This window comes from Scardinius erythrophthalmus (genome assembly GCF_964197995.2).
Source record: "Scardinius erythrophthalmus genome assembly, chromosome: 19".
Taxonomy (NCBI): Eukaryota; Metazoa; Chordata; class Actinopteri; order Cypriniformes; family Leuciscidae; genus Scardinius; species Scardinius erythrophthalmus.
Window position 1 is genome coordinate 11,956,758 of NC_138239.1, and position 15,413 is coordinate 11,972,170.

At 38.1% G+C, this 15,413-nt stretch overlaps 1 protein-coding gene across 2 annotated transcripts in view; it reads right to left on the reverse strand.

Moving 5' to 3' along the window:
- The window catches only part of adam12b (ADAM metallopeptidase domain 12b), a 112,504-nt gene that overhangs the window by 60,615 nt on the left and 36,476 nt on the right, over positions 1 to 15,413 (reverse strand). The window lies entirely within an intron of this gene.

Sequence of the window (15,413 nt, forward strand, 5' to 3'; positions counted from 1 at the left end):
ATCACTATTTTTAAAGGAGAATATTTATACAAAGTTTATATTTTAATAGTAAATGAAAAATGAAATTCTCAAACATGAAATCAAAAAGCCATTTTAGACTCTTTTTAAGCACTGTTACATTTCACTACAGCATGCTAACCAAATTCATCTTGCTGAATGCCCTGAATTTGCAGAGCAGATTATGGAAGTATGTCAGACAGTAAGTGGAGAGTAAACTTGCTTTTGGAGATGCACATAAACAGGAAATGTGGGGCACCGGATGTGTTGTGATTACTGGAAATGATCAACAGACCCGCCAGATCAAATGATGACCCATCTAAACATATGTACATGAATACAATGGGATTCAAAAGTCTGAGAATACTTACAAAAATGCTATAATTTGACTTTTTCAAACATTTTTATGGAAAACGTGAAGAAAGCACATCTAAATCTGTACAAAAAGTGATGAAAATCAAAAAATGTTTTTACTGTCACAGCAATTTCATTCTTATTTGATAAATTACTTAGATATTTCTTCAATTTACAAAAAATATTTTTTCAATCCTAAAACTGTCTGGTTTAAATATTATTTTGAATCCCAGATTTATGAACCCCATTGTACATAAAACCAGTTGAAAGGCTGTCCTGGTTGAGTGTATGTGTATACTGTTTGTACTGCTGAATAAAGTAGCTTATGGGAACTCAGGGGGAAAGGATGAGCTGTGTCGCAAGTATTGAGTGTGTGAATGTGTGTGTGTTTGTGTGTATGTATGTGTGTGTGTGTGTGTGTGTGTGTGTGTGTGTGTGTGTGTGTGTGTGTTTGGTATGTGGCATGTCAAACTCAGCTAAGACATTGCTGAAAGAGATGAGAGTGATATGTGACATGATGAAATCCAAATGTAATCAGCTCAGCTTAAAGGGCCTATGTGTGTGTGTGTGTGTGTATGTGTGTTCCATATTCTGAAATCCTTTTAGAGTGGTTTGTTGTAATCTAAATATAAGCAAAATTTAAATAAGCTATCCTACTTTAAATTATATACAAAAAGGGACCAGCAGCAGTGCTAAAAATATTTTTTTTTTGGAATTTTAGAGAATTATTCTCTGGGCAAGAGAATTCTTGCCATTATTATTCTCTTAAGCCCAATTTAAGTGTTTTCAGCAATTTGAACTTTTTAAAAATGCCGTAAAGTAAATAACAATTCAGCTGACTAAAACCTAATACGCACACAAATGCACACACGCACACACACACACACACACACACACACACACACACACACACACACACACACACACACACACACACACACACACACACACACACACCTCATATTTCTCCTTTGAGGTAATGTATGCCATAATTATACCCTTGTATACATACACATTCATCAAATGAACATCAGGATGTGAAAACAGATCCAGTGTTTGTATTCTCCGGGCAAAACTTCATTTTGAATTCTCCTCATGAGCCTGCTTGGTTTAGACCTTGGGCTAACGTATTAGTAAAACACACCAGCTCAGCTCCCTCAAGTACTGACTCCATGGTTGCTGTGAGACCCATTTTTGGTTTAATGTCATTAGGCCATCCTTCAGTAATGACAGCACTTCAGTCCAATTCCCATTCTCCTCGATTTGATCCACATGCCAGTGTAGGAACAGTTTGTTGTTTTGGAAGGAACTTCAAAGCCTCTAGTCAAAAGGCTTTGATGTTCTCAGGGATGAACTGGTGTGACAGCCATCCGAATCCGAATCCCAAAAGTGGCATGACTCCCTCAGAGCCACAGAGCGATGAGCAAGGGAATGTGGGAGTTCGTCCACAGGGAACTGGGAATCATAAAAGGATCGCTGAACGTTATGCCTAATATGCCAATTAGGGTGGTTACAAAAGAAAAAGTCCACTAAGGACTCAAGTACGAAACCGCCCTAGAGCAATCTACACCATGTTCGGAAATTGTAGGCCTTGTAAAAGGCCACCAAAAACTCAAAAACGTACATGTAGAATGCCATGGAAGCTAATTTACGCCTCAGAGTACAAGAGTAAAAGGTAATTGCGAGTTCAAGAGTAAAAGGTAATTGTGAGTTGACGTTTAAAAAAGTGCAGCACTTCACTTTAAAACACACATCTCATTTAATTAATTAAATCACAAACTTTGCAATTTGAAAACGCACTTAACCATATCACAATCAAGGCTTTAATTCCTATTAATCATGCAGCTCTAGTTTAAAATAAGAAATAAGGTCATATTGTAAGAAATAAGCCTTCATTCGACTTTATCACTATAGGTTTCCTTTTTTGATTAACATTTTTATATTTTTGCACATTTTGCACAAAACAATTACAAGAAACAAAGTTGCAAATGCGGTATATAAAGTTGAGACATATATAGAGACATATAGTCACACTACAAGATATAAAGTCGCAATTGTGAGATACGAAGTTGCAAATAGGAAAAACAATGTTGCAATTGTGATGTATAAAATCACTTTGAGAGATACAGTCAAAGTGCAAGATATTAAGTCGCAATTGTGAGATACGAAGTTGCAATTATGAAAATCAAAGTTGCAATTGTGATATAGGGGAGCGCGGGGCACAACCTAACGCGGGGCTAGTTGTAACACGCTTGTTTTAAATACTTCCGCACATGCTTGGATGACGAAACTTTGTGTATTTACTAGTTGCCATATCAACACTATATAGAAAAAAAAAAAATTCCGCTAATTTTTTTTTTTTTGAAGATATCCATAGACATTTATTAAACCATAGCAAAAGTAAATTTCTTAAGTTAATTTTTCATCTCTATTTTTTGTGTTTATTTAAAATAAGACAAATCTGATATTATTTTAATCTCTAAGATGTTATTTAACAGTTGAGATAGTTCTTTAATTCTTCGCTAACTAGCAGAAGACGCTAGCAGGGTTTAAATCCCAGTTGTGCAGGCGGGGGCATGTTGTAACACTGCGTTACAATGTGCCCCTATTAGAAATATGCTATTATATTCTATACTTTTATTAATTTTATTGACAAAACGTGAGAAAAAGGTGAATAAAGACTGAGAGTCAATGTTCAGAAATTACTAATTATTTATTTGTTTTGAACTATGTTGTTTAGCTGTGTTTTCATGTGTTCGTAGTCAAAACTCAAAAATGAGTTTATATTTAATTATTAAAAATTGCCATTATTTTATATGAAAAAGTTTTTTAATTGTATTTTATTTAGAAAATATTTTAGTTTTTTTTGTATATTTTTTTTATTAGATCAGATAACATTTTAAGCTGTCATATGGTCATGTTACAATGTGCTCCACACATGTTACAATGTACCCCACCTATGGGGCATGTTGTCACATTTCACTTCCATTCTTTCGGGGTATATCAAGAAAAAAGTATATACTGTATTAATAAAACAAAAACACATAATTGTAGTAGACATGTGGGAAATGAATGTGGGAAAAATATATACTCTGAACCATAAGTAGATTTACACAAACTGAGAAAGTCAAAAAGCGTTACTTTGTGACCCGCTCTCCCCTACGGTATGAAGTCGCTTTGTGAGATATAGTCACATTGTGAGATATAAAGTCAAACTGCAAGACATAAAGTTGGAATTGTGAGATATGAAGTAGCAATTCCAAAAAACAAAGTTGCAATTGCAATAAAGTCGCTTTGTGAGACATAACTCTGGAAATTATAAAGTCAATTACCTTTTTTATTTTTACTCTGTAGCATAAATAATCTTCTATAATAAACTTCATATGCCACACTTCTGTTTAAGTTGCCTGTTTTGCCTGAAGACATTCATGTTGTAATGTATTCAGAGTGAGGTGAATTAATTAGGGACTTATACTGGATAGTCTCCTGCCATTAACTTTTACTGTTACTTTTTTAATAATTGATGTTGTGAACCATTTTGATGTCTTAAAGTAGGTAATGCCTGTCGTCCCATTAACTCTGACTACACAGCTTCCTCAGTAAGCAAAGGCACAGTGACCCACAAAAGGGTCTTTGATAGAGGGCAATATGAACTTTCTCACAGACAGCATCGTAAGCACTTCAGTACTTATAAAGACATTCACTAACAAACCGGCAGAGAAGTGCAACTTCTAAAAAGGCCAGAAAGTAGTGCTATGTTTGTTAGTACATCTTGATTCAGTGTCTTGAGATATGAAACACTGAGCTCCTCTAATCCTCTACTCAGTCTCCTTGAAATCCCAGAACAGATCATACAGAGGATGGGTGAAAAGAGGTAAAACACACTTAGAGGAATCGAGCAGTGTCTAAAAAAGACTTGCTCTACTACAATTACTGTACTGACCAGCTCTTGCATACACAGCATGTTTATTTATTTCCTCAGAGTTTAGATACATCAAACACTCATTATAAGACCACCTCAGGTGGATTTATTTTAGAAGCTAATTTATTCTAAGAAAAGTAAATAAATGAAGAAATGTGTAATAAAAAATGCCTCCACGTATAATTAGTCTTTACGTACAATGGTGCCCATTGTGACAGAAATCATATAGCCATCGATCCCTGAAATTTCACAACCTGCTGACTTCCATTATAGAGATGATCATTTAATTACAGGGTTGTTCGCAGAGTCATGTTAATAGTAATACATAATGATGACAACTTATAAATTCATTAGATTCTGTAGAGAGAAAAAAAAGATGAATCACTCTTTCTTTTCTCACCCGGTTACAGTGACCTGTGAAAAAGAAAAGACCACAGTATTTTTTGTGACAGCAGAACAATGACAAATGATGACAAAATGATGAATGTAAATCAATTTATTAGCTTTAATACATATGGTTCCGTCATATTTTGCCATAATCTGAGTCATGTAAATACCACAATACAGAGATGATACCAAATGGTAGGGGTTGCATGTATAGTGAAAACCAAGGATGATGCGTGACAGAATGAATGATTATAATACTTTTTAATAAACAGGAACCAGAAAGCACTACACACAGGAATGTAACATTAACACTGAGGAAGTCTGAAGCCTTAAGTACACAGAGGATGATGGTTAACCGAACTGGGAACAGGTGTGGACTAATTACTAGAAACCATGAAAACAAATGACTGCGTAGACCTCAGACAAATGGTGAAAATAAGACTATAAACAAAACAAGACAGTGAAACAGAACATCAGCGTGACATCAGCAGGACTTTAATATTATTAATCATTTTACATTTTATGTTTATATTCCATCCATAGTTTTTAAATGCCATTTTAAAGAATATCATGATATTCTCAGGGAACATCCCAATGGCTCAACTATTTTAATGTGTCCCCATTCCAGTGTAATTATACTTTTAAGTACTGAGTAATAATTGACATGTATTAAATGATATGTATAATTGTAATTTACAATACAATACATGTATAATTTACAATAATTTAATTAATTAACATGTACTTACTATAGGGTTTGGTTTTGGGTTAGTTGCATGTAATTATGCCTAATTTATAGTTATTACTATAGTAAATACATGTAACGTGTAAAAAAAGACACCAAGTGGCATAAAGTGTTACCAAATTCAATGGCACATATTCAAAAAGACAGAAATTGTCCACAAATCACAAAATTGTAGGTACTTTTTTTATTAGTGAAGCCCAGACTTCATTCTTTTTAACCCATCTATTCTATTAGGCTGTTAATTGACTCCATATCGGACTAATATGGTTTTAACAGTCAGGGGACAAAATCAGCTATGAAATATTTGAAGTCTCGCTAGAGGAGAGAGAAAGTGCAAGAGGTCTTGAACATCATTTGGCCCTTCTAATTAGATAGCTCATTGCTCTGCTGGAAATGAAAAGTGCCCATTACGGCACTTTCTGACACTAAAAGGATCTAAAATGGACACATAAGTGACAACTGAAACAGAGACTGAAACAGTGTGAATGGAGACATTTTTTTTAAAGTACTATTTTTGACTTGATGTGCCATCTTAAAAATATGATGCATGTGGTGTAAGATGCTGAAAAAGAAGTGAGACCTGGTTCTCTTTTGCTTTTTCTCTCCATCTTGCCATTTTAAGGTGGTAATCTTGTTTATTTTCTTGTTTAGTTTCTCTCTCTCTCTCTCTCTGGTTTGAAGCGTGTTATCAAAGCAGACACCAACATTGAAAAAACTAAACCATCTCTCTCTCACACACACGCACACGCACACACAAGAATATGGCTGGTCTGAAGGCCTAATTCTATTTCCATACATTGCTGTGTCTCCAATTGATTTAGCTTTCCACACAGATTCACAACACAAGATTCACGTAACTGGATGAGATGGGGGAAGGTTGAGGATGAAGGACAAGATGAAATCCTCCAGGCTAAAGAAATATTTCTCTATATTCTCATTGTATGGGTGCAGTAAAAAATGTCAAGGCTCTACATCCTTAAACACCAGCTTTTACTTAACACAAACACACACAGATGTAATAGAAGTACATAATGTATAAGAATGGGGACTTTTTAAAGTTAGCGCATTAATGCATGCAAGTAATTAAACCCTTGTTTATATGTTTAAATATGTTTAATGTTGTTAAACAGCATTAACACATTTATTCAATTTGACATTATAACAGTTAGATGACTGAGAAAGACTCTTTTTATGGGTAGTTTATTTATAAATCAAAGCTAGACAGTGTATTTAACAAAAGTAAAGTGATTTGTCATTAAGGTGTTATGTTCAATATCTAAAATGAGACCAGGGCACCAACATCATCCTTATCAAGCATCCAAACATCAAGCAACTTGCACTGACATATTTTAAAATATGCCAGTGTCATTGTTTTGTCTCAAGAAGATGCATATTAGTAATGTTTTTTTTTTCCCTAAGGCACATTTAAAAAAGCTACTTAAATGTCCTAATTGAACTAAGGTCTAATCCTGGCTTAATCTAAGCCCTCTCTGTGAAACCAGGCCTCCAACCAATCAAATCCTGTTGCTTTTTTTCCACTTTAAAACACAGCAAAAATACTAATTAAGAACTTTGTATTAGCTTTGCATTTTCCATTTCTTTATACGCACATGTTCAACAAACAAGATAAGATTTTATAGTCAAAAACTAACATTAAAGACACAATATTTCCAATTACTTCAACTGAAATATTTCCAAACAAAGCCAGATGAAAAAAAACGCCACAAAGCGCCACACACTAGACTGGTGTTTCGTTGCTAAATGAATCAATGTTTTGAACAAATATGTTAAGTGAATGACTCAATGACTCACTTGTTTCACTTTGAATCAATGTTTTGAACAAATCTGTTTAGATGATTTAATGACCCAGTAACTTGTCGCCACCTACTATGTAAAACATCAGTATCAACAATAGACCATTTTAATCCCATTCTCAGACCACTTTGCTTTTATACAAAGTATAAAATAAGTTTATACTTAACGTTTCTTGTTGTGTTACTGTCATGGAGATGAAGCAGATCACTGAACTGTATAGATGTTGAGTGATCCTAGTAAGGAAATCTTAGCCCAGAAACCCAGGAGGGGTGAAACTGTGCCTTTCATGATCATTAAGAACTTCTTCAAAGCAAAGATCTCCTACTTCACTAGTTGGGGAGAAAAGGGCATTCACACTTGAATACAATTTAGCAGATTTCGGCTCTTGGCTCTAGTAAATATGTGCTATTTCTCTGTGCCGGTTTCCACGCCATTAACTGCTTTCTCTGTCTATTTTTTCTCTCTCTAGGTCTCCCAAAAGATTCACTGATGCTTCTGTACTAGTTTAATAGAGTCTCCTCTTCGGCTCATTACACAGATCTGACCAACCTTCTGGCATCTTCTGTTCTATCTTATTTATGATGGTACATCTGATCTGTGTACGATTAGTCAGACTGAAAGAGTGCATCTGCGGTCACAGGATGGCATTCTATTGCTTTTTTGTCACTGTAACGAGGTTTGTTGGTACGGGAAGAAGGAGGCGGGAACCGGCGAACATTCAACATATTTTAATAAATAAATCCACAAATACAAAAATGAAAATAAAAGCCAGCAGCCCCTCACGGACGACTGCTGGCAACACAAACCAAAAACAAAACATCAACTAAAACACAGGCCTGTCCTCTCTCGCTCTTCACTGTCGTCGCTCCTCCTTTATGCCTCCGCTCCTCCGTGAGAGATGCGAGACCGGTGCGTCTCACAGGTGTAGCTCATAATTACGCCACCGGCCTCGCGCCGTCCTCCCACGGCCCTCGGCCTCGTCCTGCTCGCCACATACCCCCATCGCCCCTCGCAGGCCGGGGGGTACCACCGAGGCTGCGCCTACTCCCCCCCCCCCCCCTCCCCGGGGGGACCGATCACGGCGGCTGCGGTACCCGGGGGTATGGACAGACGAGGCGAGAGTACAGGAGACGGAAGCATGAGGAGCGACAGAGACGAGAGAGGGGAGAGAGAAAAAAAACAACAACAACAACAACAAAAAAAAAAAAAAAAAAAACTTGATCCGGTTCCCACAACGCGCTGCCATCCGGCCCGCCACCCGCTGGGCGATCTTCTCCGCGGTGCCTGGCGGTGACGCTGGATAGACCTCGGTGGACGGCACGACACTCCTCCGCCGCCTGGTGGACGGCGACGGCTCCTCCAGGTTCGGGCAGTCGGCAGGAGTCCCCCGTTCCCTGCTCCTCCCCGTCATGGCGGATGGCAGCAGGCTCCGGCCCACGGCGAACGGCGACGACTCCTCCGCTCCCTACCGGACGGCAGCCGCCCCTCCAGCACCCAGGCGGCCAGCAGCGAGCTCGTCCGTCCCCCCGGCAACTCACTCCAGCGCACCGCCTCGAGCGTCCATGGCGACGGAAACTGCCCGCCATGCTCGATGGCACCGCGGATTCCCAACAGCGGCAAGGGCTCTTTGACAGCGCGTTCCTCCTCCTTCCCGGGTTTCGGCACCAGTGTAACGAGGTTTGTTGGTACGGGAAGAAGGAGGCGGGAACCGGCGAACATTCAACATATTTTAATAAATAAATCCACAAATACAAAAATGAAAATAAAAGCCAGCAGCCCCTCACGGACGACTGCTGGCAACACAAACCAAAAACAAAACATCAACTAAAACACAGGCCTGTCCTCTCTCGCTCTTCACTGTCGTCGCTCCTCCTTTATGCCTCCGCTCCTCCGTGAGAGATGCGAGACCGGTGCGTCTCACAGGTGTAGCTCATAATTACGCCACCGGCCTCGCGCCGTCCTCCCACGGCCCTCGGCCTCGTCCTGCTCGCCACAGTCACAATGTAAAAGAATCAAGTTCTTCGCTAGCAGTAAGCCTAAGAGCAGTGTGTGTAATGATTGTGAGTCTTTAAAACATCTGTGAATAATGCAGTAGAATTGTGTTTTCACTGCAGAACATTCTTCATTAACTTATCCAGATGCCTAGCAAGAAAAAACAGCTAGCAAAGCTTTTGTTTGGTCAGCTTGTTGTTAGCTAGTGTCGAGCAAAAGTAACAAAGACAGATGATAGAGGCAGAACATGAAAAATGAGAATGGGAACTTCAGGAGAAAACAAGAAAAAGGCTCTGTTTATACCTGGTACCCAGCTAACAGGGAACATTCTCAGAACTTTGTAGCGTTCCGACAAGGTTTTGAATGTTCAGATAACTTAACTCTTTCCCCGCCAGTGTAGCCAGCCAATATTTGACGCGATTTGCCCCGATTTCTCCCTCGCTTACCTGGCGCGATTTGCCCCGATTTCTCCCTCGCTTACCGCATCTAGGTTTCCTTCGGAGGACTTTTGGCGCTGCGCACAAACAAATGTGACTACAGCCTCTCACAAGTTAGAAAGACACCACAATGCCAATCAGTTTAGCTATGTGTATTCAGGAGGCGGGAGTCAGGTCTAAACCGTTTGTGTAATTGGCCAATTTTTTTTTTTTTTTTACGACGACAAGCCGAAATTAAATAGGAGTAACGAGGCTAAAATGTAAGGAGTAGAAAGTACAGATAATTGCGTCAAAATGTAAGGAGTAGAAGTAAAAAGTAGTCTGAAAAATAATTACTCCAGTAAAGTATAGATACCCCAAATTTCTACTTAAGTAAAGTAACGAAGTATTTGTACTTCGTTACTTGACACCTCTGCAAAACATCCATGCCCCCCTAAATATTTAGTTGTATGAATATCTGAACATGCAATATATCAAAATAAAGAACAGAACCTCTGCTTTAATTTTTTTTTATTCTAGCTTCGTTCATTGTTTTTTGTCAACACTTGAATGAAGGTAAGTTTCATAAAAAGTTTTCTTTTTCATTTTGAACAAAAAGCTGAGAAAAATTAATTTAAAAAATGCTTCTATCACTTGTTTCTGCTCCTTTTTTTGCCTGTATTTTGATCCGGAGACGCTCTACTCTTTCAGAAGTTGCGTATATCATCCCCTAAATAGTGAAAATACAGAAAGCCAGAATATTATGGCGGGTAAGTGTTGTCTCAGAAATGATGGAAAATTACATCAGTGAGACGTAGTGAGGAAAGAGTTAATGGGAACGTTATCAAAATGTTCTAAGAACATATTTTGTGTTATCTGTGAAACATCCATCTCGAAAGATCTGATCAGAAGTGTACAGCACAAAGTGTAAACATGGTACAAGACGTTTTGTGATCAGATCAATGTACATAAAAAAAACTTGTTGTGTACTACTTTGTAGCGTAAGTAAATGTAAATTTTGAGGTGCAAGTTCTCAATGCTACAACAAACCTCACTGAAAAAGTACTGTAGCTCCCAGCAGGACCTATCAGCTTCCTGTGAATAACTTCCCTTTGGATAATACTCAGATCATTGTTTGTCAGCTCTCTCTCTCTCTCTTTCTGAAAATCCCCTTGTTTTTCACTTGAGCGTTTCCTCTATTTTTGCTGTTACTGCAACCGGTCGATAAAAAAGAATCACTTCCTGGTTTGACTGTTGACCTTCAGTGATGAGATCATGGAGCGGTCAGTTGCTAAAGACTCCTGGGAAAACAAAGTGAGGCTGGATGGCTGTGAACCTGAGACCTTTAAAGCTTCAGTGCTCAGTGAGGAGAGAAACTCAAGCTAGGTTTTCAACAAGAATGAACTATGCTCACAATCTAGCATTTGATGCTGTAAATCCACACTGAATATGCTAAATCATGTTTTTAAATGCTGAAAATGCCTCACTATAAAAATATCTTATACCCTAGCTTTACATGGAAAGAAAAATATAAGTATTTTTCTAAAAACCAAGACATTTTTAAAGAAAGATTTAATACTTTTATTCAGTAAGGATGCATCAAGAGTGACAGTAAAGACTTTTACATTGTTACAAAAGATTTTTAATTCAAATAAATGCTTTTTTTTAATGTTCTAATCATCAAAGAATCCTGAAAAAATGTATTGTTTTCACAAAAATATTATGCAGCACAACAGTTTTCAAAATTGATAATAATAAATGTTTCTTGAGTAACGAATCACTATATTAGAATGATTTTGAAATATCATGTGACACTAAAGACTGGAGTAATAATGCTAAGTTTCAAGGTTGGTTTTGGGTTTTGTTTCATGTTTCAGGTCTTTTAATTTGTAGTTTGGCAATGACTTTGCAGGCAGCGTCTGCACACGAAGGTACCTCACGAAACTGATTTTGGACATACTTCTTAGGCAGCGTAACGGTTTAATGATCTACAGCAGCAAAATAGAGCAAACTTTGGTAAAAACTAAATGAATATTGAATGACTACAATAGTAATTTCTCCCTAGAAATGACATCATAAATGGAAAAGGTTGATCAAAAATGTACATTTACACACTGACGACCAGCCGCAACTTCTAGACGCCATCTTTTTTTTCTAGGTCAATTGTCAAAGACTGGAAAGCACATGATTATGGGATATCAGAGGCAGTGAAGGATACATCTATGCTGCCTTCAAAAAGATATTTCGGCAGACAGGAAGTGAAGCTAACTTTGCATTCGGACGTGCATTTATAATTTTTCAGTTTTTTTTTAAGTCTTGTGCTTCCCTTGTTTCATGTGGCTTGTTCTCATTAGTTTTTGTCATGTGATCCCTATAGTCCTGTATTTAAGCCCTTTTGTTTGCCATGTTACTTTGTCGTGTATTGAAGTACTCATGCGTTCCATGTTTCCATTTGCCAGGTCTGTTCATAGTCAAGTTTTGTTCATGGTTTGTTTCATGTTTTGGATTTTGTTTATACTTTGTTTCATGTTTTTGGATCTTTGGACACATTAAATAAACTGCTTCACCATCGTCTTCGTCTGCTTCCGCGTCAGCTTTGCCATCATAGAAATAAATGACATTATAAAATATATTAAAATAGAAAACACTAACTTTAAATAGAAAAAATATTTCCCTTTTTTAGATTCAATAAATGCAGTCTTTGAAACATAAGCTTTCAAAAACAGACAAAAACTTACAGACTCCAAGCTTTCATGTGTGGGTACAGATAATAGACAACACTTACAAGAGAATTTTAAAAATAATAATAAAATAGACTGATCAGATATCGAACTGCCCAATATATAAGCTATATACCACAGAGGTACACACTGGTACACAAACCGGGAGTCAAAACTTAGTGAGGAGAAAGTTCACAAACAAAAGTATAAAAGTGTATACACAGAACAGAACAGAACGTGGCACTGGGTTATTAAAAATACATCTTCTGGGAAAATCTCACAAACTTGCAGTTCCTCGCTTTCAAAAGTTTAAATGACTTCTGTGAATCGGATGACTTAGATAAATATGCCAAGGACTCTTCTGAACAATACACTTCATAAAGCCCATATGAAAAATCATCCAGAAAGGCATAATTTACCATATACTTGGCAATGCTCTATTTCACCCTTATGTTCTCTATTTTTTTGTTCATCTAAGCAGCCTGCTGATGACAAACCACTCCATACAGCGTTTCAAACGAGCTGCGCTTGCTTCATTGAGGGATGGTTAGAACCAAATTACATTAGCATAACTCGCCCTCTGTGCTTCTCTCTTTCTATTTTATTCCTTGCCACCAACTGTGGATAATGTGCTGGCACACACAATGACAAACAAAAAGCACTGATGTAAGCTTCTCCTCATCGCTCTTTCTGCTTATGATTCTGCGTCCCCGACAGCTGACCCACTTCACAGAGGTCAAAAGCGACCGAGTTCAGGCTGTTTTTGTCTAACGTGACTTGCAGGTAAATTATGTTAATAATATTTATTTACGGAAACAAAACAAACAAACAAACAAACAAACATGAGTGAGTGAGTGAGTGAGTGAGTGAGTGAGTGAGTGAGTGAATGAATGAATGAATGAATGAATGAATGAATGAATGAATGAAGCATTTATATAGCGCTTTCATATGTACTACTGTACACCCAAAGCGCTTTACAATTGTATCAGGGAATCTCTCCTCAAACTCTCTAGCCATTTCTCAATATGGGTTCTTGTCTGTACTTGTGTTCTTGTGGACTTGTGAAACGTCATCAGTTGCTGCCCTAGTACTGTTCCAATTCAAAGTTCACATCTAGCCAAGTCCAGTTCAAATCCCCGGATGTGTTCTTGACCCGCCTCTTTTACCGAGGATGCATCGAGAGGTGACTTGTGCGAACTTGAGACAGCCAGGTATCCCTGAATGCATCTCACACCAACCAGCAAGCGTCAATAGCAGAGGAAAAACCCTGCGTAATTTAAAAATACTGCTATAATTGTGTCACGAAATGTGGTTTTAAGAGTATTTCAGGCGAGAATGTAGTTGTTTAAAGGGGCATTTCACCCATTTGAACATTGTTTTTTATTTAAAGTGGGTCATATATGTAGTCGAAATGTAAAAGAAATTTTTAATTTGGTGCCTTTGTGACCGAGAAAAGACAAAAAATAACTTCAGGACGCATTTGTATGAAAGACAACAACTCCCACAATGCACCACATTGCACAGCTCCGCAAGCCACTCCCACTAATCCAGAAAGCGCATATCTGCCTATAAGAGAAATCACTCTTCCGTCTACAAGGCTAGCTACCACCAGAGCTTGAAATTAATTTCACATTCACACAAAATGTCTAGTTAGTTGGCGAACTCATTAGTGCATTACTCCTCGTTTGTATTTCTTTCGAAAAGGTGAATTATTGCATGGTACCTGGATGTTCAGTCAGAACATATGCGGTGCGAAATTAGGAAACTAGTTCACAACACAAACGTCCGTGTCCTCGTCTGATTCAGAGATTTCGTCCAGGAGAAATTGTCATCGTTGAAATTCTTTGCCGCAGACGGACTCTATCTCTGTGTTCATAGCGGTTCGTAGTTGCATAGTGAGATCACCGGCGCCACCAGTCCGCCCTAACTCGAGCCAGGCCCAGTCCGGGCTCCTCGTCCGCGGCAGGCAGGGCTTCTGCCTCGGCTGCTCTTCGCTATAATGCGGCTTGTAAAGGTAGCCACAAACACCTGATTCAAGCATCAGACTTCCGAAATCCTCTTCCTCTAGTCTATATCATATTGAGCACTCTCCTCCGCTATTGTCATAACTTTACATCTGTCTCCACAGCGCCTGTTAGCTTAGCTTCAAACAAGATGGAGGATATTGCTTTCAGTTTCAGAGAGTAAAGTCCCACCCACTGATCTGTAATAGGTCTGTAGCGTGAGCGGGTCCCGCCCCCTGGGAGAGATGAGGAACGAGTGCTTGTAGTCTCAACAGAAATCCCCCCCTCTTACACTTCCTCCTACAATGACGCAAAATGACGATTTTTGCGTCATTGTAGGAGGAAGTGTAAGAGGTAAATAACAGATTTCTCCCGTATCAGGGGAAAATGAAAGAGTGTTGCACGACCATTCAATAGTATGACTGGGTTTCTAACAATGCAAAGCTTAATGCAAATGGGTGAAGTGTCCCTTTAAAGATCAAATCTTTGGTTTATTTATAAAGATAGCGCCTATTTGAAAATTTGATCTGACGTTTTCGGGGTTGTGAGAACCAGGCAATCGGACGCTTGGCGCTCGTACCCCGCCGAGAACAGCCTTTCCTCGGCTAGTGCTGCTGACTTGCCGCTGGCTCGGATGTCTCTAGTCTAGTGGTTTAACATGAGATATAAATCATCTTGTGTATATCTAACGGGCGATTTATTTATTTTATTTGTATCATTAATCTATAATTTGTTCCCTGGCAAAACGTTTTAGCTGAGGGCAAAGTGAAGTTTCATAGCTTTATTTAACTTTAGTCTATTTAACTTAACGTTGTAGCCTAGAGAGCTGACTTATGTTTGACTGAATCGTTGGCTTTATTATTGTATAGCTTCTTATACCTTTTAGGCTACTTATACTTTTAGAATGGCTATTATTAATCATTAAAACTGACATTTAACAAAAAAAGGTTATGTCATTTTATTTTATATATTTAAAACATATAAAATATTTTATTATAGCCTACATGTTGCCTACATTCTCTTCATTGTATGTACATATATAATAAAATTAAATGACACAAC